The sequence below is a fragment of the Physeter macrocephalus genome, chromosome 16 (genome assembly GCF_002837175.3).
Source record: "Physeter macrocephalus isolate SW-GA chromosome 16, ASM283717v5, whole genome shotgun sequence".
Classification (NCBI taxonomy): Eukaryota; Metazoa; Chordata; class Mammalia; order Artiodactyla; family Physeteridae; genus Physeter; species Physeter macrocephalus.
Window position 1 is genome coordinate 59,132,681 of NC_041229.1, and position 22,451 is coordinate 59,155,131.

Consider the following 22,451-nt stretch of genomic DNA (forward strand, 5'->3'; position numbering starts at 1 on the left):
ATTGTGTGCCTGCATTGTGCTAGGCCCTCTATGTGTGGTAACTTATTTAAACTCACAATTAGACTGTAGGGTGGCCATAATTATTTTATTTTACACATGAGAAAGCTTAGGCTCAGAGATGTAGCGCCTACTCAGGCCCACCAGCCAGTAAGTGACTAGGATGGCATTCATTCCCAGTCTTTGCTACCTCCATAGCCTATGAATGGTCTTTCCTGTATTCTGTGCTATCTTCCAAGGACAGTGTGTCACTGATTATTTCTGTATCCTTGATACCTGGAACCTAGTAGGGTTTAGTACATTTTTGTTGAATAATTGAATTGGTGCTAAATGAGTGAACCAGTTTTTACAGAGTAAGATGTAACCTAACACCCCTGGGCTACTGTGTAGATTGGTGCATGGTAGGGTCTGGTCACCATTTGTTGTTGTGGGGAAAGGGTCAATCTTCTTAATGATAGACTCTGTGAAACTATTTAAATAATTTGGATATTTAGGAATTGAAGAGATCTAATAGGATGAATTTTCCTTAGATTGTCAATAATCTCTTCAGAAATAGGTAATATATCTATGCTGCCCTTGTTTTCCCCCATATTAGCTGTGAGACCTTGGGCAAGTTACTTTACTTTACTGTACCTCATTTTTTTAATCTTTAAAAAGGGAAGGACAGCAATAATAGTACATAATTCCTAGGTAGTTGTGAGGATTGAATGAGACAATTTATATAAAGAACTTAGCATAGTTCTTGGCATATATTACTGTCAATAAATGGGAGCTGTTATTCATTTTATCCTTCTAGAATGAAGCATGGATTTAATGTGACTTTTAGCATGTGAAGAAGGAACAGTATTTTGGCTTTTAAAGCATTTTTATTAGAGAAATAAAGCACTGAATTTATTGGGGTTTTTTTTTGGAATTTGTTTTCTGAGTATAGTTTACTTGCTCTTCCTGGCAGGGAAGGTCTATAATTTTGGCTGTTTGCCTGGGTTTGTTGGTGAACCAATGCAGGTATAGTATGGCTTTTGGCTCTCCATCAACTTTTTAAACTTTTTAGTCTAGTTGAAACAGTTTGAATTGTTCTGGAGAGTTCACTGATGTTGATAGTTCTTTCTAAATGAAAAATGTCAGTGAATGTGAGAAATGCCCCTTTCTAAATTTTTTTTCTAACCATACCACTCATTACTGAGGGGATCAAATATTTCTCCATAGTACTCTGCCCCAGAACCAAAGGAGGAGGGTGTTTTTTGAATTTTTCTGCATTTATTTTTGTTGGTGGTAATTTTGTCCATACTTTTGAGGTTTATGGCTTTGACAGAACTTTTTTTTTTTTTTGAAGTATAGTTGACAGTACATTTTGATCAGGCTGTGGAGTTATGGAGGAGAAAACCAACTATCCATTCTAAATGAGCATATCTGAAAGCCTGCCTGCCCTTCAGTCAAGTGTCAGTGTAGGTACACTGTCTCGTAGATGGGGTTCCCTAGTATGGTTTTTAGTAAGAGAGTTAGCTCAGTGTTCTCTCCCTAACTATCTCCAGTGTCATTCGTTGTTTGCCTCTCCTCCCAGCTTGCATGTTTTACCTTTAGTACTAATGATGTGTATATTGTTTGGTGTTTGCAGTTCTCCAGATGTGCCAAGCTTCTTGCTTTAATGTCTTTGCACATGCTCCTCTCTGGGCCTGGACATCTCCTTTTAAATTTAACTTGTCTAACTCCTACTCAGCCTTTAAGACTCAGCCTAGGAGTTAACCTTTTCCAGAAAGCTTTCCTTGACTTTTCCGGGTTGGGATTGGGTGCCCCGTCTCTGGGTTGCCCTATCTCTGGGTTGTAATTATCCATTTATTATTTATTGGTCTCCTCTACTTGCAGTGAGCAGGGATTGCATCTAATCATCCTTTTATCCTCAAGAGCTCATTTTTGGACCTTACACAAAATAGGCACCAGTAAGGTCTTGTTGAGTGAATCCATAGTTTCAGCCTGGTCTGTTAGCACTGTAACTTCCCAACCATGTTGTTCTAGGCTGAGTTTTAGTAGAAGGACTTTTCTTTTGTGGCCATTGCACCTTCCCCTGCCTCCCCTTGTGTTGTGTCCACTATACTTCAGCTCACACTCATCCTCTGTTCTTTGCCCGTAGCTGGGTCAGTGGAATGGTGTACATACTAGACATGTATATCTTCATAAAGAACTTGATTTGTGACAGATCCTGGAATCTCACTTGGAATGCATGAAATCACATTGGTAAATGGAGAAGTTGGGACCTTATGATTGCTTTTCTAACTCTTAGTTCTTTTCTCCGCTTCCAAGTTTCCTCTTTATTAATTTTTTTGTCAATTTTAACTTTTAGGTAACATAAAATGAATGCTACAAAACCAAACCACAAGTACTCTGCTTATGCATTTGATTTTTTTGAGCCTAAGTATAGGATTTGACTTATCTGTTGTGGTGGGATGACTGAGACTTTAAGAAATGTAGGGTTTTTAAGCCTTATTAAGCCCTTCATAGTTCCTGACACGTGATTTAAATTATGGCTTCCAAAAAAATTTTTGTTGATTAGAGTCTTAGTAGCAGGCAAAAATAATCATTTATGCTTGCATTCATTTAGTTAACATGGATATCAGGCTCTGTGCTAGGTAGGTTCTGATGATACACAGAGATGAGTAAGATGTGGTCTCTGTCTCCAAGGAGCTCCCAGGTGCAAGGGAGAAGCTATAAATAAATACATTACAGTTCAGTGCATGGTACATGCTGTAGAATAAGTAGCAGAGAGCGAGGTGTTAATGACTTTTTCAGGGAAGAGTTCTTGGAGGAATAGACACCTGAGCTTATTTCTGAAAGAACATTAGGTCTTGTGTGTGGAAGATTCTGGATATATGGTCATAAAATCTGGATTTGAACCCCAGCTCTGCCACTTACTAGCTGTCTGACTTGGGGCAAGTTGTTTAAGCACTCTGAATCTCAGTTATTTTCCCCTGTAAAGTGAGGATGACCATGTCTGTATCTGCTTTTGAAAGTTGCGAGGATTGAATATATGTGAAAGAATTTCATAAATGTGCTAAACAAATATATCCTGTTTGTTTTTCTTTTTCAATAAATTTATTTACTTATTTATTTATTTTTGGCTGCATTTGAGCTTCATTGCTGTGCGTGGGCTTTCTCTAGTTGTGGCGAGCAGGGGATACTCTTCGTTGTGGTGCTTGGGCTTCTCATTGCGGTGGCTTCTCTTTGTTGCGGAGCACGAGCTCTAGGTGCATGGGCTTCAGTAGTTGTGGCACAGAGGCTCAGTAGTTGTGGCTTGCGGGCTCTAGAGTGCAGGCTCAGTAGTTGTGGCACATGGGCTTAGTTGCTCCATTGCATGTAGGATCATCCCAGACCAGGGCTCGAACCTGTGTCCCCTGCATTGGCAGGTGGATTCTTAACCACTTAGCCAACAGGGAAGTCCCTATATCCTGGTTTTTGTGTTTTATTTATTCATTGATAATAGTATTTTGACAGATTGGAGCATAAGTTTTCTTACTCAAACCAGAAATTAGAAAAAGAAAAAGATTGGGTATGTTAGTGTATAGATGTCACTTATAAAGCATTAACATTGTATAAACATCATGATTTAGAGCAAAGAGTTTTTAAGTCCAGAATCCATGAAACTTTGGTTCTGTGCTTCTATGGAAGATACTGCTTAAGGAGTGGTCTCTGAAAAAGTACTGAGTGTGGTTCTGAGTGACTTGGATGGCAATAAGCCAAACTGGAAAGAGCTCCATTTCTTGTCAGGAGACTTATATCTGTGCCACTATTAAAGGTTATTTAACATTTCAGAATTGCATTTTCCCCATCAATAAAACAGAGAAAAATTATAGTAATTTGCAGACTGAGAATTAGGGATAAAACGGGTAAAGTGCATACTATTAGCCATAATCAGTTAAAAGTTTAATTTGTAGAATATTAAAACAAATTTTCTCCTCTTTCAATACAAGAGACTTCTTTTAGAGAAACTTGCTTAAAGAATAGAGGGGACTTTCTATCATTTGTACTATACTAAGACTTACAGTATTTTACTTCTTTCTTCAAGTTTATTCCTCAGAAAAATTTTGCAAGGTGAGTTTAAATCCCAGCTCTTGCACTCACTGGCTGTATGACCTCAAAGTTACTTATCTTTCTGTAACTTATTTTATCCATCTATGAGATGGGGATATAGTGGTATTTACAATGTATAGTTGTTGGAAGGATTAAATGAGATAATTACATAAAGTGCTTATATTGGTGTTTGGCACATGGTACGATTTCAATAAATGGTAGCATTGTTATTATCACTTTCATTTTATAAATGAGGAACTGGATACAGATTTAGCAACCTGAATAGATTCACTTGAAACCTGGGATTCAATCCAGGTTTGTGCAATGCCATTACTCTTTATCCTTTTACCAGGCTGCATTTTGTAATTAACATTTTATTTGTTTGGATACGTATTCTGAAGTGCTGTAGAGTGTGTTTGGAAATAATCTATTACTCTTAGGTATTTAAAACTTCCTTTCTGTGATGTTTTACTAATAGTTTATATAAACTCAGAACTAAATTGGTTAGGGAAAGAACTCTTTGGCCTGGTTTTCCTGTGATTAGACACAATTTAAGGGCAGATATTCTGGGGTCATGGTCAGTGATGAAAAAAAGAAGAACAATGTGTTTTTTCCTTCCTGAACAGGTTTATTGAGGTAAAACTGACAAACAGTAAATGACACAAACTTAATGTAGTTTGCTAAGTTTTAGCATGTGTGTACATCTGTGAAACCATCACTGCAATTCAAATAGTGAATATATCTATCACCTCCCCAAAGTTTCCTGGTACCCCTATGCAATCCCTTCTTCCTGTGCTCTCTGATCCCTCATCCAAGCAAACATTGGTCTGCCTTCTATAACTTTTAACTTCTCTTCTATTATTATTATAGATTAAACAATGGTTTTGAAGTCAGAGCAATCAGGACTGAGATCCCCAGTTTGCCACTGTGTTAGTTGGGTGACTTTGGAGAAGTCATTTTATCTCTCAGCCTGGTTTACTCACGTGTAAAATAGGGATTCTATCACCAGCCCAAAGGACCATGAGGAAGAGAAGAACTGTGTGTAGAAAGAGCCTAGCGTGGCGCCTGACTCATAGCTGGCCTTCAGTCCCTGGAAGTCGCCGGCCCAGAGTACATTTAGGAGTCAGAGCTCCAAAATGCTTTTCTATCACCTAGACCTTGTGTTCCCTCTTATTGAATGAGCTTTCTTGAAATAGGAAAGTTTAGATTAGGCAGCTTAAGTACCTAAAGGGCTTTCTGATACTCCTTCCTTCCCTCCTCTATGCCCAATGTTCCACATGCTATTAATTATGAACAGATGTTCTTCATAAATAAGCAAAGAACTCCACCACAGATTTTTGAGTTCTTTATGCCTATGTTTAAGTCTGGCATTGTGATAAAGCTGCATGAGCAATGAGCCTGTAGTCAAAGTTCTGGGTTTTAGTTTCCATGCTGCCTTGGGCAAATTGTAAAATCTTTCTGAGCCTCAGTTTTCTCAGATATAAAGCTGGGGCTGGGCTTCCCTGGTGGTACAGTGGTTAAGAATCCGCCTGCCAATGCAGGGGACACGGGTTTGAGCCCTGGTCCGGGAAGATCCCACATGCCATGGAGCAGCTAAGCCCGTGCACCCCAACTACTGAGCCTGCGCTCTAGAGCCCGTGCTCCGCAACAAGAGAAGCCACCGCAATCAGAAGCCTGCACACCACAACAAAGGGTAGCCCCTGCTCGCCCCAACTAGAGAAAGCCCGCGTGCAGCAGCAAAGACCCAACACAGACAATAAATAAATAAATAAAAGTAAAGTTGGGGCGGATCATACCACACAAATTTGTTGGGAGGATTAAAGGAGAATTTTGAAAATGAATTGTATGATGATGTCATAGTTCATCTGCATTGTCCCGTGACTGCCTTGCAGTGTTAGAACTCTGTGAAAGGTTCAGGTAGCATTTAAATTTGATATCCTAGAGGTTTGTTTGTTTGTTTTTTTAAAGTATATTTTATTAGGTTTTACTAATAGGTAGCACAAAAAAGCAAAAACCAAAGGTTAAAAGTGCTTAGAATTTAAAGTCAGGAAACGTTAATTCAAATTTTAGTTTAGTAGCTAGCTGTGTGACCTTGGGCAAGTTATTTATTTTCTCTGAGCCTTAAATTCTCACCTGTCAATAAGGGATATCTGGTCTTCCTCTGAGGGTTCTTGTGAGGATTAGAAATAATGTATGTACAGTGATTCTAGTTTCTTTCCTTCCATTTCCAAAATTGGTAGACTTGTGGAGTTCAGTGAACTATTACTGAAGGGATTACTTTTGTCTTTCCCATTCCATGATACAGTTTGGCCCAGGATAGCCATTAGGTGGTGTCTCAGATTTCCCATTTAAGTCTGAAAATGCAGCTCGAGGTTTATGATGCCAGCAGTTATTGTAAAGGGATTTTCTTTTTCCTAATGGAGGAACTGATGCCATGTTTTTGTACTTTCTCGTTAATTCTCATTGCTGTAGCTGGAGGTACTTTGTATTGTGAAAGCCAGGGAAACCGGTGTCCATTTTCCTTGTCTCTTCTGTCTGTGTTTATTTGGGTTGGAGAATTGTCTAAAGGCTTCTTAGTGAATAAAGTAGATTTGCTAAGTTCAGATTCTTCCTTCCTGGGTGAGCCCAGGAACGACCTAGTGGGGGGAAAATCAAATAGGAAAATATGGGGGTAATTGGTGAGTTCTGCTTGTAGAGTTGTCAGCAACTGAGTTTGGGGGCAGTGGAGAAGAGTTGTTTCTCCGTTCTCCTCTTCCCCTCCAGAGCGTTTACAGCCCAACACAAAGGGAGCTTTAAGATGGAGGTCTGCATTGTAATTTCCTAGAAATTGCAGCTTCTGGTAACCGCTCATTCAGTTTGCACCTCTTTGCTGCAGTAGATGAAACAATGGGGACAATAAAGCCATTTATCTGATAGCTGTAGCCTCAATGGCATGTTTGTTTTAATAATGGTATAATTTGCAGGGCTCATAAATTGTGATTTTATTCTCATGGAAATACTGCCCGGTGGTATTTGGATTCTCAGGTCTCCTGTTGTGGATAATTTCACTAACATTCTGGCTGACAATTCTCTTTATTCCATACTTCGTTTTAGATTGTTCAGGCTGGTTGGGTAATTAGACCAGTGCAGAGCCAATTTTCTTTAGTTTGAGGCTGGCAGGTGGTTACTAGGTAACTAGAGGATCTTCTGAATAGGCAAGAAATTCTGCTTAGGGATTCAAGGCAAAAAAGCTGAGTTTGTTTTTGATTGTCATATGGAGTTTTGTTTTTAAGGTTTTGTCTATCCAACGCCAAAATATCTGAAAGAAAAAAATTTTTTTTTCAATCATCTGAATATTTACTTTCCATGGTACCAAACATCCCATTCTATTTGGAAAATCATATAGTTGAGTTTTGTTTTTTTTTTTGTGGTATGCGGGCCTCCCTCTGCTGCGGCCTCTCCCGTTGCGGAGCACAGGCTCCGGACGCGCAGGCTCAGCGGCCATGGCTCACGGGCCTAGTCGCTCCGCGGCATGTGGGATCCTCCCGGACCGGGGCGCGAACCCGGTTCCCCCGCATCAGCAGGCGGACGCGCAACCACTGCGCCACCAGGGAAGCCCTAGTTGAGTTTTTAATTTTCATCTACATGTTTTTTTTTCTGGGAGTATTCACAGAGGGCAAAGGATGAGACTAGCTACCATGTGCTAGACATTGTCCTAGGTGATACACACATTATCTCTAAATCTTAATTAGAACCCTGAGAGGTAGGTATTGTTTCTTCCATTTTACATATGCAGAAACCTGAATTCAGAGAATTTAAGTAACCAAATTAAGGTATCTCAGTTAATAAGTGGTGGGCAGTTTACCGGACTCAAACCTCATGTTAGGTTTTCAATTACAGCATAAGATATTCTGAAGATACATTAAAGTTTCTCTTCAGCTCTTAGATATTACAGTGATTGGCTCAGTAATATATTGTACATGAATTAGTACCTGTCATCAGATGTATATCTGATTGTTCTTCCTGTCATCTAATTTTTTTTAATTTAATTTTTATTTTATATTGGAGTATAGTTGATTTACAATGTTGTGTTAGTTTCAGGTGTACAGAAAAGTAATTCAGTTGTACATACACATACATCCATTCTTTTTCAGATTCTTTTCCCATATAGGTTATTACAGAATATTGTAATAAAGAATAAATAAAGAATAAAGTTCTCTGTGCTATACAGTAGGTCCTTGTTGGTTATTTTATATACAGTAGTGTTATATGTGTCATCTAATCTTATATTATCACAGCAGTTAAGGTTCATGGAGTATTTTGATTACCTTACCAAAATTAAAGACCTTCCAGACATACTCTGTTTTAGGAATTCTTTAAAAGTTTGGCACTATATCTTGTGCCAAAACATGATATAGTTGCTGGAAATAACCTCAGACTTGTAGTTTGGGAACTGGGTTTTAAAATCTGAGCACTGCCACTTATTGGTTGGTTTTGGATAAACCTTTTAACCCTCACTGGCTAACCGTTACTCCTTGCATAAGCCTCGTTTTGCTCATCTGCAGAATAGGGATATTATACCCACATTAAAGGGATATTAGGGTTAGTGCCTAGTATATGCCTGTAACATAGTAGGGGTTCAATAAGTGCTGGCTTCCTTCCTACTTGACTTACTCTATTATTGAACTATTGGGATAATTTGATGCTTCTTTCATCATTGGCCACAGGATTTATTAAAAGATGGCCAACTTCTAGTGCTATTTTGTTACATTTCATGTTGATGCTGTTAAACTGATAGAGTTCATTTTTCTCTAGGAACTTGCTGCCCAAACTAGGTAATTTGTTTAAGGGACATTTAGACATCTGGTTCATTGTTTATACTCTCTTAGTCAGGAGAGTGAGTGCATATATGGAAAGGGCATTGGATTTGTGATTATACACACTTGGTTAAAGTTCTAGCTTTGCTGCTTACTAGCTGAGTTGCTTGGGACAACTGACTTTCTCTAGCTGAGACTTGGAGGAGGAGTAATAATAACTGACCTGTTTTATTGTGAGGATCAAATGAGAATGGATGTGAAGATGGCTTTTACATTGAAAAATGCTAGGTGAGATAGTAATCATTATGTGACTTTCATAGTTAGACCAGGTGGGGCTTAGTGAGAATCCACTACTGTTTTAAGAGAGAAATTTTAAATTTCACTTGAACTGTATAAAGGAAACATTTTGATGAGTTTTATGTTAGCTCTTGGGGACAGCTGAAGAGAACAGGCCAGAATGAGGTCCTGGGTAGAGAAGGTATTGAGTTACTATAATTGGATGGTAGAGGTGAGAATGGGTTGGGTTGGGAGTACAGCTGTGAGGCAGGCCAAGGGAACTTAGAGAACAGTTAAGACATGAAGTTTGGGTCTTGGTCTAGTGTTGATCCATAGAGTAAAGATGAGGGAGGCTTCTTGATTAGAAAATCTTAGAACACTGAGCAGTGTGTGGAGAACTGGTTGAAGGAGTAGGGATGCTTGAAAGAGTAGGGATGAGAGAAGCTAACAGTTTTAGCTTCTCTGATGAGGACACTCAAGTTGAAATCCCAGTTTTAAGTCTTCTAGGAATACGTACAGAAGTAAAATAGATTTTGTTTCATTCCCAGCTCCTCCTACCCCACAACAGCTGTGTGTCCATTTTGGGGGGGAACGTTCCAAGTGAAGCTTGTGCTTATTGTGCATGAATCACTTGGTGGCTCTCAGGTGGGCACATCGGCATATTTTCATTTAAAGAGGTGCAGGTGGCTGGCAAGTGGGGGATCTGCTTTTACAGACTAGAAAGCTTAATTTTATGCAGTCATATTCAGGTTATCTCTTCCATGAAAATTGGTTCTGTTAACAGCATTTCAGTAATGCAGATGGTATTTTTCCTAAGTGGAACATCAACCAAAAAAATTTTTTTTTAAATAAATTTATTTATTTTTGGCTGCGTTGAGTCTTCGTTGCTGCACACGGGCTTTCTCTAGTTGCAGAGAGCGGGACAGGCTTCTCATTACAGTGGCTTCTCTTGTTGCGGAGCGCGGGCTCTAGGCTCATGGGCTTCAGTAGTTGTGGCGCACGGGCTTAGTTGCTCCGCAGCATGTGGGATCTTCCCAGACCAGGGCTCGAACCCGTGTCCCCTGCATTGGCAGGTGGATTCTCAACCACTGTGCCACCAGGGAAGCCCAACCAAAAATTTTAATGTGTTTAATTATTGATGTGTCTGAATGGTGCAGTGTATTGGTTAAGATAAAGATTTTTTCATATGAAGAAAGCCTTCTGGCTCTGAAGTTTGGTACTACACCAGTTTTTTCATTTTTCTCTCAGGAGGATGTTGTTTTTTTCTTTACTAGAAGTGCCTGCATTATGCTTTCTGCATCATTGCCTTCTCTTTTGAGTATTGAGGTAGAATAGTTGTATAGGATAGTTTCAAAGTCTTCATTTTATTTGATTATCAGAACACATTTAGGCTTCTGTCTTCTACCTCCATTGTCTATTAGTTTGAAGGTGTTGCAGTGATTAGGTAGGAGATGGATTTCTATAGGCTCCACTCACAATCAGTCTGAGTTATTTTATATTAATTTCTTATATAATAATGTCAACTGATATTTGCATAATTTTTTTAAGTAGGTATTTTGTTATTAAAATTTTTCTTTCTTCTGACCTGTTTCTTGCACTAAATTGGTAGCTCTTTTGGGGCAGGACCATGTATTTCTTCATCTTTGTATTCACTGTATTCAGCACAGATCTAATAATGATGATGCTAGCTGCACTGTGCTATATGTCTGCCATTGTTCCAAGGGCAATATTTGTTTCAATCCTCATTATCCCCATTTTATAGAAGAAAAAACTGAGACTTGGAGAAAGGAAGTAACTTGCTCAGTCTCACATATAACGAAGGGATGCAGCTGTGATTAGAACCCAAGTAGTCTGGGACTTCCCTGGCCGTCCGGTGGTTGAGACTCCAAGCTTCCCACTGCAGGGGGCACGGGTTTGATCCCTGGTCAGGGAACTAGGATCCCACATGCTGCGAGGCATGGGGCACTCCCCACCCCCCAAAGAACCCAAGCAGTCTGACTTCAGAGCCTACGTACTTAACTTCTACCCTATAATTTCTCAGAAATTGCTTGTAAGCATATATAGGTATATATAAAATGTATCTTATTTGCACCTTAAAACTCTGTGAAGCAGATATGCTGTATCTACTTTATAGATGAGGAAAAGTGAAGTAAATTAATTATACAAAGTTATGCATTTGTTGAGTGGCAGAATCTGGAGTCCAACTCCCTGGCTTCCTGACTCCAACTTCCATATTTTTTCCCCTCTATCATTACTATAGCCATTGGTTAGAGCTATACATCTATTTTAGGAATAATCTTCTTAGGTATGGAAATAAATTTCTTTATCTAGACTATCTGGAGATAAGAGGCAGGTTTAAAGAATCTTTCTGTACTCCCTTCTTTTTCAAATCCAAGGGGCAAAATTCCCCAGTAGATAGATGATGAAATCTCCTTGAGAGGAGATAGGACAGCTGTGTGAGCGTGTGTGTGTGTGTGTGTGTGTGTGTGTGTGTGTGAGATGAGAGAGAGAGAGAGAGGGAGGGAGGGTGGGGGAGAGGGGGCGGGGAGAGAGAGAGAATATCTCTATTTTCCTAGTACCTGACATGGAGTATCTTTTCTGTAAAGAAAGGTTGCTGACGGACTGCATGATTGAAAGAGTTCATGCTAAGTCTAGTACTATTAAAGAGTGATGATGCTAAAATTGCTAGATTACTTTTATATCCTCTGCTTTCTCCTGATTGCTTCATTCTTGGTCACTGATTATGTTTGAAAATTACAGTAACACTAATTATAATGGCATTTAATATATATTTGAGCCAGTATATGGTCACTGTCTATAACAGAGCCTTCATATGAGAGAGGGATTGGCAGTTATGCATTTGTAATACTTGAAGAAGCAATTTTTCTAATGTCTAGGGGAACTTAATTGTACTGAACTCTTTCTGATTGCCTTGGCAGATTTTCTTTTTGTATTTCTATGAAGAAGATATGACAGTGGCAAATTAGTTTTCCAGTTTTTTTTTCTTAAATATGCATTTTAAATAAATTGAAGTAATGCTCTATTGTGACTTCCTTTTTTTACATTGAAATATTAACATTAAAATAATAGAAGGCTAACTCAGTAGTATATCATTAGAATATTTATGAACTTTGGAACTTCATAGAGCTGGATGAGATCATCATCTGCTCCACCCTCACACTGTCCTACATTTCAAATGAGGACTGGAAGCCCAGGAAAATCAGTTAATTTGTCCAAGGTCATACAGTTTGAAAATGGATAACCTGGGACTAGAACCTAAGTTTCTCTGTTTTTTCCACACTTTTTCTCCTTTGAAAACTATTTTCTTACTTTGGCAATTTCGAAGCCAAATATTGCCTTTAAGGTGACATCATACAGCCAAAATCACAAGCTCAAGAGTTTTGGCTAATCTGTCCTGTAAATAAATAAGTAGATATATATAGATAGATTGTGTGGCTTTTGATAGGAACATCCTAATAGCAGCAAACATCAAGGAGCAAGTTCCATTCATAGCCTTCTTCCAGGTCTTTGAGAAGAAGCTGGTTTTGTTTCATTTAGCTTCTATGCACTATCACATTCAAATATGGTCATGACATAGCCTAGCTATTTGATTTTCTCAGTACGTTGCCCTGCATTATTTTTTGCATATGATTATAGTGCAACATGTTTGAGAATTCCTAAGCCCCTCTTATTTTAGTATGACATGGTTGTTATGTTCATGTAACTTACCCCTTACCTAGGAATGTCATAATTGATTCCTTTGTTCCAGATTGTAGATTTGAGTGTCAGGTAGTATTCTACATATTACTTTATCTTTTAAGAGTTAGTTGTTTTATTGTGAAAACTGTATGAGATAAAAAAATTTGAATTTTCAATCTTGATTACTTACCTACAGTCCTGGTCCTACTCTGTCACTTGGCATACATCAGTCCAGCTGTTTTCTCATTTTATGTCTATGAGTGCACACATGCATACATCATGAATGTTCCCCTCAAATCTTAAAGGTATTACCAATATATAGTAGGGCCCTGAGATTTGTCTTGCATAGTTCCTTGCAGGTTTTACAAGTTTAGAGGGTATATAATTAGAGTACAGGGTAGCTGCTGAAACAGACACTCAAAAAGTCAATGGCTCAAACAAGAGAGACATTTATCTCTTACAGCTGGGTTGCATGTGCCTCAGTTAAATCTTGGCAGAGAGTGCAGATAGGGGGAGTGTCTATACTAAAAGGAAGAAAGGGAAAATGGATACTCTTAGCAGCTTCTTCCACAGAGTCATAGGTAGAGGGTAATAATAATGTAGCCCTTCCCCCATCCATTATTCTCTTCAGTACTCACCACAACCTTTGAGGTAAGTGGTATTATAACCATTTTGCTAACTAGGAAACTGATTTTGAGGTATTAAGTGACTGATTTAAAGTCACATGGTTGGCTCAAAACCTGAACCCATTATCTTCTTCCCCAAACCTTCTTCTCTAGGGTTTCTTGTCTTAACTAATGCCACCACCATTCTCTCAGTCACCCAAACTGGAAATTTGGGATTTCCTTATCTTCCCATACTCCTGCAGTCACTAAGCTATATGGATATTTTTATTATTATTAGTTTAAATTTATTTTATTTATTTATTTTTGGCTGCATTGGGCCTTCATTGCTGCGCCCAGGCTTTCTCTAGTCACGGCGAGTGGCGGGTGCTCTTACTTGCGGTTCGCGGGCTTCTCATTCGGTGGCGTCTCTTGTTGCGGAGCACAGGCTCTAGGCGCACAGACTTCAGTAGTTGTGGCTCGCGGGCTCTAGAGCACAGGCTCAGTAGTTGTGGCGCATGGGCTTAGTTGCTCTGCGGCATGTGGGATTTTTCTGGACCAGGGCTCGAACCCGTGTCCCCTGAATTGGCAGGCGGATTCTTAACCACTGTGCCTCCAGGGAAGCCCTAAACTGTATGGATATTATAACCTTAATATTTCCCAAATCTATGCCTTTCTCTCCTCCCCATAGCTGTTGCCTCAGCTCAGACTCTCAGTATCTCTTGTCCAGACAGTAGCTTCCATTCTTCCCTTTGCTGCCAGGGTCACCTCCAGTGAACCCCCCCCACCCTTCTCAGCTTGACCTTGCCAAACTACTTGCAATCCCTGGGATTTACCATATGCTGTTATACTGTCAAACCATTACTCATGTTGTTACTTCTGTTCAAGTGGTCCTTCTCTTCTTACCCTGGCAACACACAGCCTTATTGTATTTAAAAAAATCTAGCACCAATATCACTTCCTCTATAAAGCTGTTGCTTTCTTTTCCAGGTAGAATTGACTGTTTTTCTTCATGTTTCTCCTGTGTTGATGCCTGTCATAGAACCTGTAATACTTCGTTGTATTCATTTATGTGTCTTCCTTGAACCATCAACACTTACTAATTGCTTGAATGAATGGAGTATATGACAGGTACTTAAATCCAAATTCTGTGTTTTTCTTATCATAATGACTCATCTTACGTGAGTGTGTACATATTTCTCCGGAATTGCTTCCCGGCACCGAATCTGGAGATCTGACCTTCTGGGAGCTCTTTTCTTTGGCAGTCAGGAGCAAACTCTGCTTGAACAGGGCTATTTCAACAAATAGGTGCCATTGTGGTATCATCATTGCCCTGTCACATGTTTAGAGTTCACATAAACAGTTTAGTTTGTAAGAGTCCATCTCTTCGAAAGGACCTTAGAATAATCAAACTTGTGGGAAAATTATTTTTCCATTTTTGGGTTTTGTTTATTTGGCTTTTTTTTTTTTTTTTTTTTTTTGTGGTATGCGGGCCTTCCTCTGTTGTGGCCTCTCCCGTTGCGGAGCACAGGCTCCGGACGCGCAGGCTCAGCAGCCATGGCTCACGGGCCCAGCCGCTCCGCGGCATGTGGGCTCCTCCCATACCGGGGCGCGAACCTGGTTCCCCTGCATCAGCAGGCGGACGGGCAACCACTGCGCCACCAGGGAAGCCCCTATTTGGCTTTTAATGCAGGTGCTGCTAATACGATTGTCCGTGACCTGCAAAATAAATGTTGGATGTTTGGGCTTACTTTTTATTGATTAAATCAAGGGACAAAAGAGGTTTGCTATACATTTTGGAGGAAATGTAGAGAAGTTAGAAAAAAATGCATCCCCGTAAATGTGGTTTTATTCTTGAGGTTATTTACAAAGTAAATGAAAATGAAAAATAAATAACTTCAATTTACAATAGGCACAATTTAGGGAAACATGGTAACATCTTAGCGATGAGTGTAAATTCAACTTGGTCATTATCATTTCTGATCACTGAAGCTTACTTATTGTGGATTTAAAACATCTGTTTTGGTGTTAATCCTTTAAAACTCAGTTGGTGGATGTTAACTTGATAAAGGGTAATAAAGCTTGAAAGATGGTAGTCATTTGGTCTGGTTTACTTTTCAACTAATTGCATGCAAACTTAAGTGTCTTTGGGAAAAAGGAAAGGGAGGAATTAATGCTGTAATCAACTATTTTGATCTCAGCTTGATCCCTGCACACCTGTCGCTGGCTTGTGGAAGTTTTCCTCTGTAATTAAAGCTTCTCTCTCATATTATTACTTAATTGGATGCCACTAGAGCCTGGTGAAACAGTGGAATCCTCTTAATTGCATACCAGCTCTTAAAACAAATCACCAATGTTTAATGTGGTATTGTTTTTGTAAGCCTTTCCTGGAAACAGTTTTGAGCTTCAAGTCCAGAAGGAAATGTCCCTATATTCTGAAGCATTGAGGATTCTGGTCTTTATAGAAGTCATATAATACTTTGAAACATCTTTCCACAAAGAGTTAAAAAACATAATAACTAATGTTTACACGATGGTTTACAGTTTGATAATGTGCTTTCCCTTGCTCTGTGTTGTTTTTTTCCTATAACAGCTTCATGAAGAAAGAATATACTCATGTTTCCCATTTTACAGGTGAGGAAACTGAGGGTCAGAAAAGTGACTTGCCTGATGTTACACAGTAACTGGTGGGGACTGATGTAGACCCCAAATCCTACCTCCTTTTTGGTACCTCATGCTGTCTCAATGAGCATAAAGTGCATGTGTGGAAATGTCAGTTTTGTGGGTTTTAATTTTAATTCTGTTTTGTCAAATGATAATGTGGTCTCAGCTTAGTGTGTTTGGTACTTTTCTCTTCGCGCTTTCAACCCTTATACATATAGTGGAAAGAGGCAGCGTGGTAGTAGGTAAGGAAGGTAAAATGCTGGGAAATGATGGATTGTTTAGTTCCATGCTTGGACCATGAATGTATCTAGCGGAAACATCTTTCTGTAGGGTTGGCATGGTCTTTGCAGTCCTGCTGCTTATGTGGACAAGACCTTTGCAGTATATTTAAGTGCTGAGCAGTTTTGACAGCTAATTGAAGTGAGCTTCTATGGCAGTCACCTCCGTTGATGCCCCAGTACCCATCTTCCTCTCCTACCATTAGGACCTAGTAGTAGAAGGAGCTCTTGACAGGGAATCAGGAAACCTTTGTTCTACTCTTGTAGCTGAGTGATTTGCTACCTGACCTGGACTAAGTTTGGTTAGTACCACCTCTTTGAAGACTTCCCTGAGTCCCCTGGTGGCCTTAATGCCTTTTGTTTCTGGATCCTGTGACACTTAGCCGCTGTAGCACTTATTGCTTTGTACTGCAGTTATGTTTCTTTCTTTTCCATTGGAACCATAACTCTAACCCTTTTTTCTACCAGACATTTGCACTTATGAATCATTGCTCTAAATTCTAAATTCCTTGAGAGCACAGTCACAGGGTTCCTTGTGGTGGACATTTGTAATTTGCTTCTTTAGCTTGATAATGGCCTCAGATGTTGGTTTTAGCAACCTGACCTCCCCATTATTTTGCGGTTTGGTTAGGAACTTCTTAGCCCTGGTGTACCTGAACTAGGCCCAAGCTAACCAGTACATCACATTCCTCTAGCCACAGTGATTGATTTAGGGGTAAAAATATGTTCTAAGCCTCTCTAAACTGGATGTTCAAGACTTTTGTGGGAGCTACTATAGAAAACCCTCTCTCAGTCCTGCTGGACTAGAAGGGTGCTAGCTTCTAGAAGGACTAGAAGGTGCTAAGCTGTTTGGCTACCATAAGAGGGGACTCTGGCTCATGATAGAACCAACATTGAGGAAGCAAGGCTAAAGAGATGGAGATGATGACTTGAGCTCTGAATTAGAGGCTCTTACCTAGTCTTCCCTAATCCTGGGCTTCAGTTAATTAAGCCAGTAATTAGACCTTTTGCTTAAACTAGTTTTGGTTAAATTTTCTGTCATTTACAATGGAAAGAGTTTTAACTGATTTATTTCTCTTCTGTACCTAGCATAGTTCATGGCCTAGAATTTGTTATATGCATAAATGATCTCTATGAACATGAACAGGAATTTTTTCTCTCTCAGTCTGTTTTTTTTTTAATATAAAATGAGAATAATTTCTGCCTGTGTGATTCAAAGAGTTTTTGTGAATTAATAGAGGGAGAAGCTTTCTAGTCTCCTTCAGCACTTAGTCTATGCCAAACAATTTACCATTTAATTATATAATTATATATAATGGTTAACTTGTTTTCTCTCAGCTAGATTGTTGAGAGACCCTCTAAAAGTGGGACTGCATCTATACCTATCATTTCACTCTAGTGCTCAGCACAAAGTTGGGAGAATAGTGGGCATTCATGAATGCTTATTAATGATGGCAATAACAGCTATAATTTATTGTATACTTTCTTTTTAAAAATATTTATTTATTTATTTGATTGTGCTGGGTCTTAGTTGTGGCAGGCAGGCTCCTTAGTTGTGGCTCACTGGCTCCTTAGTTGCAGCACACGGGCTCCTTAGTTGTGGCATGTGAACTCTTAGTTGCGGCATGCGTACTCTTAGTTGCGGCATGCGTGTGGGATCTAGTTCCCTGACCAGGGATTGAACCCGGGCCCCGTGCATTGGGAGTGCGGAGTCTTATCCACTGCACCACCAGGGAAGTCCTGAAACCTTTAGTTGTTTTTTGTTTTTTTAAAGATTTATTTATTATTTTATTTTATTATTTATTTTTGGCCACATTGGGTCTTTGTTGCTGCTTGTGGGCTTTCTCTAGTTGCGGCGAGTGGGGGCTACTCTTCGTTGTGGTGCTCAGGCTTCTCATTGCAGTGGCTTCTCTTGTTGCGGAGCACGGGCTCTAGGTGTGTGGGCGTCAGTAGTTGTGGCACACGGGCTCAGTAGTTGTGGTCCACAGGCTCAGTAGTTGTGGCTCATGGGCTCTAGAGCACAGGCTCAGTAGTTGTGGCACACGGGCTTAGTTGCTCTGTGGCATGTGGGATCTTCCCTCACCAGGGCTTGAACCCATGTCCCCTGCACTGGCAGGCGGATTCGTTTTTTTAAAAAATAAACTTATTTGTTTATTTATTTTTGTCTGCATTGGGTCTTCATTGCTGTGCGCGGGCTTTTCTCTATTTGCGTTGAGCGGGGGCTACTCTTTGCTGCAGTGCGCAGGCTTCTCATTGCAGTAGCTTCTCTTGTTGCGGAGCATGGGCTGTAGGCGCGCAGGCCTCAGTAGTTGTGGCACGTGGGCTCAGTAGTTGTGGCTCACGGGCTTAGTTGCTCTGTGGCATGTGGGATCTTCCCGGACCGGGGCTCGAAACTGTGTCCCTTGTGTTGGCAGGAGGATTCTTAACCACTGCGACACCAGGGAAGTCCGGCAGGCAGATTCTTAACCACGGCGCCACCAGGGAAGCCCCTGAAACCTTTAGTTTTTAATGAGCTTTTTTCTTTTTCATAAATACAATTTATTTATTTATTGGCCGTGCCACACAGCACGTGGGATCTTAGTTCCCTGACCAGGGATCGAACCTGTGCCCTCTGCCTTAGGAGCGCAGAGTCTTAACCACTGGACTGTCAGGGAAGTCCCTTTAATGAGCTTTAAAGTCAGAAACCAGATTAAGCAAGACATCAGATGGAAAAAGTTCAGCATTATAGTCTTCATTCTATGGTCGAAAATACTGTCACCTTGAAGCAAGCCATTTAAATGATAGACTAGGGTCTGTCTGAATCATATGATGCTATTTATTGAGGACCTGCTAGATGATTTGCATATATTGTCTTATGTAATCTCCAAAAGAACCCTTCAGGGTAAGTATTACTATCCCCATTTGTGATGAGGGTCAGAGAGGTGAATAGAGGTCATACAGCTGTAAATATTCTCCTTTAGTGTTTTGAATCATAGTCCTTCCCAAGAGTGCAGCATTGAACCTCAAAGCAATAATCACAAAAGAGAAGAGGATACTTAAATTATCAAAAAAAAAGTATTTTTATTGTCCAAAGTGAGTGAAGTGTCACTTTTTTTTTTTTTTAATTGGGGCCTAGTTGTTTTACAATGTTGTGTTAGTTTCCACTGTATAGCAAAGTGGAGTTCCCTGTGCTATATGGCAGGTTCTCGTCAGTTATCTACTTTATACATATTAGTGAAAGTGTCACTTTTTCCCCCTTGGTTAAATTATATGGATATGAAAATAAAGTCATTTCAGTAATGGAAGGAGGCCTGATAAAGACCTTGGTTTATGGATTTTTCTTTTAAGTGTTTGGCTCTGCCATTTCCGGTCTTATATGCCATAATTTTAATATCCTTATTAGGGATATATTATTACCAAATTTGTGTGGTCTTTGGTGTATTCATTCTACAAAGAATTTAGGATAGTTTACAATAGTAACTTAATAAAATAATATAAAAAGAAAGTTATTCAGTACTAATGAAAATGGAATAATATATGTGTCTCCCTACTTGCTGTAGGTGAGCTACAAATTTACTTCTGAATTTCCTAGAAACCTAGGAGAGAAGGATGGCTTTTAAAAGGAGAAAACAAGGGAGTTCCCTGGAGGTCCAGTGGTTAGGACTCGGCGCTTTCATTGCCGTGGGCCCGGGTTCGATCCCTGGTTGGGGAACTAAGATCCCTCAAGCTGCATGGAGTGGACAAAAAAAAAAAAAAAAAAAAAAAAAAAAAAAAAAATATATATATATATATATATATATATATATACACACACACACACATGTTTATATATATATGTATATATAATATGTGTATATATATATATATGTATATGTGCAAGCTATAGTTTAAAGTAGTATAGGGTAAGTTCCCAGAGGTGGGATTAATCTGCACTTCTGTGATTATAGGAGCTCCGAGGAGGGGCAGGCCACTTTTGGCTGGGGTAACCAGGAAAGACTTATCAGCAGAGCAGTGGGTATGTTGGGAGTCCAGCAGGTAGACGTGTCTGGCTGGAATGGGGACTTCGTGTAGGAGCCCAGGCCATCCAAACACATAGGTATTCACACACTCCTGTTGCAGGAAAAGTTTCAACCTCTTCCCCCTTTTCAAGGCTCAGAGGCTCCTCATTTCTCTATACCAGTTGCATCTTCTGCCAAGGCCCTCCTTTGTGGTCTGGTTTACCCCCGTTTCCCAGGATGGATATACTCGAAGAAGCTACTTCTTTGCCTCCTATATGTTCAAACATGCTTGCTCTTCTTTCTTTTTTTTTTTTTTTTTTTTCCTGAAATGACTTTTTCCCCAGTTTACATGTTTTTTGCACCTTTCAGGCTCTTCTCACTGGAAAAAGGAGAGCTGGTGATACATTTGTGAGCTCCTGATATATTTGTTAATGATGTTAAAAATAGTGCTTTGGCATGTAGAGGTAATAACATTCTTCTTAAGTATGTTAATAATAAATTAAGGTTAGGAAGTTTCAATATTGAGAAAATCAATAGATTAGTTTCAGCAAAAAGTACCTTAATTTTAAAGTGGATAAACCAGGGATATCAAAATTGAAAAAAGTTTGGTTTTAGACAACATCATACTAGATAAGTTTTTTGATGAATTACATTACATTACAGAATGTCTTTACATAGTACCTGACATATTGTAGATATACAGTAAACTTTTTTTTTTAATTTTAGTTTTTGGCTGCATTGGGTGGGTCTTCATTGCTGCACGCGGGCTTTCTCTAATAGTGGTGAGTGGGGGCTACTCTTGGTTGCAGTGCGCTGGCTTTTCATTGCAGTGGCTTCTCTTGTTGCAGAGCACGGGCTCTAGGCGCGCGGGCTTCAGTAGTTGTGGCACGCAGGCTCAGTGGTTGTGGCTCACGGGCTCTAGAGCGCAGGCTCAGTAGTTGTGGCACCCGGGTTTAGTTGCTCCGTGGCATGTGAGATCTTCCCGGACCAGGGCTCAAACTCCAGTCCCCTGCATTGGCAGGCGGATTCTTAACCACTGCGCCACCAGGGAAGCCCAGTAAATGTTTGTTGATTTGTATTACTTAAAAAAAAAAAACCAAAAAACTTTTTATTTTGAAATAAATGTAGACTAGCAGGAAGTTACAAAACTAGACATAGTGTCCTGTGTAACCTTCTAACTTTCCCTGGTGGTGACATCTTATATAATGAAGAGAATGTCAAAACTAGGTAATTGACATTGATACAATATATTTACTAGACTACAGACCTCATTCATTCATTTTACCATTTTTTTTACATGCATTGCTTTGTGTGTTTGTGTGTGTGTGTATAGGTCTATCTCATGTATAGACTTGTGTAACAGCTGCCGCAGTCAAGATACAGAGCTGTTCTATCACCGCAAAGAAACTCCTCGTACTGCCCCCTTTATATTTGCCCATAAACCTCCTCCTCTCCCCCAGCCTATTCCTATTGCTGTCCTCTGGCAACCACTAATGTGTTCTTCATCTGTAAACTAGTTTTGTAATTTTGAGAATGATATATCAATGGAATCATATAGTGTATAACCTTATGAGATTGACATCACTAATCATAATGCCCTTGAGAGTCATCCAGATTGTAGTGTGTATCATATTATATTGTCCTTTTTTGCTGAATAGAATTCCATTATATGGATGTACCGGCGTTTATTTAACCATTCAACTGATGAAGGACATTTGGGTTGTTTCCAGGCTTTTGCTATTACAAATAAAGCTGCTATGAGCATTTGTATACAGGCTTTTGTGTTTTTATTTCTCTGGGATAAATGCCGAAGAGTGTGATTGTTGGGTTGTATAGTAAGTGCATGTTTTGTTTTATAAGAAACTGCCAAACTGTTTTCTAGGGTGGCTATACAATTTTACATTCCCACCAGCAGTGTGTGAGAAACCCAGTTTCTCTGCATCCTTGCCAGCATTTAGTATTATCATTGTGTTTTATTTCAGCTATTTTAATAGATATGTAGTACTTCTTTCAGTTTTTCTTTGATTAAAGATACATTTGTCGGGCTTCCCTGGTGGCGCAGTGGTTGCGCGTCCGCCTGCCGATGCAGGGGGACTGGGT

The 22,451-nt window shown here is 39.7% G+C and overlaps 1 protein-coding gene and 1 non-coding gene across 6 annotated transcripts in view; one reads left to right on the forward strand and one right to left on the reverse strand.

The window, feature by feature from the left end:
• Positions 1–22,451, forward strand: part of LOC102983336 (uncharacterized) — a 189,178-nt gene that overhangs the window by 14,400 nt on the left and 152,327 nt on the right. The window lies entirely within an intron of this gene.
• Positions 18,956–19,028, reverse strand: TRNAR-CCU (transfer RNA arginine (anticodon CCU)). Its single transcript has one exon. It is a non-coding gene; the product is annotated as a tRNA-Arg (tRNA).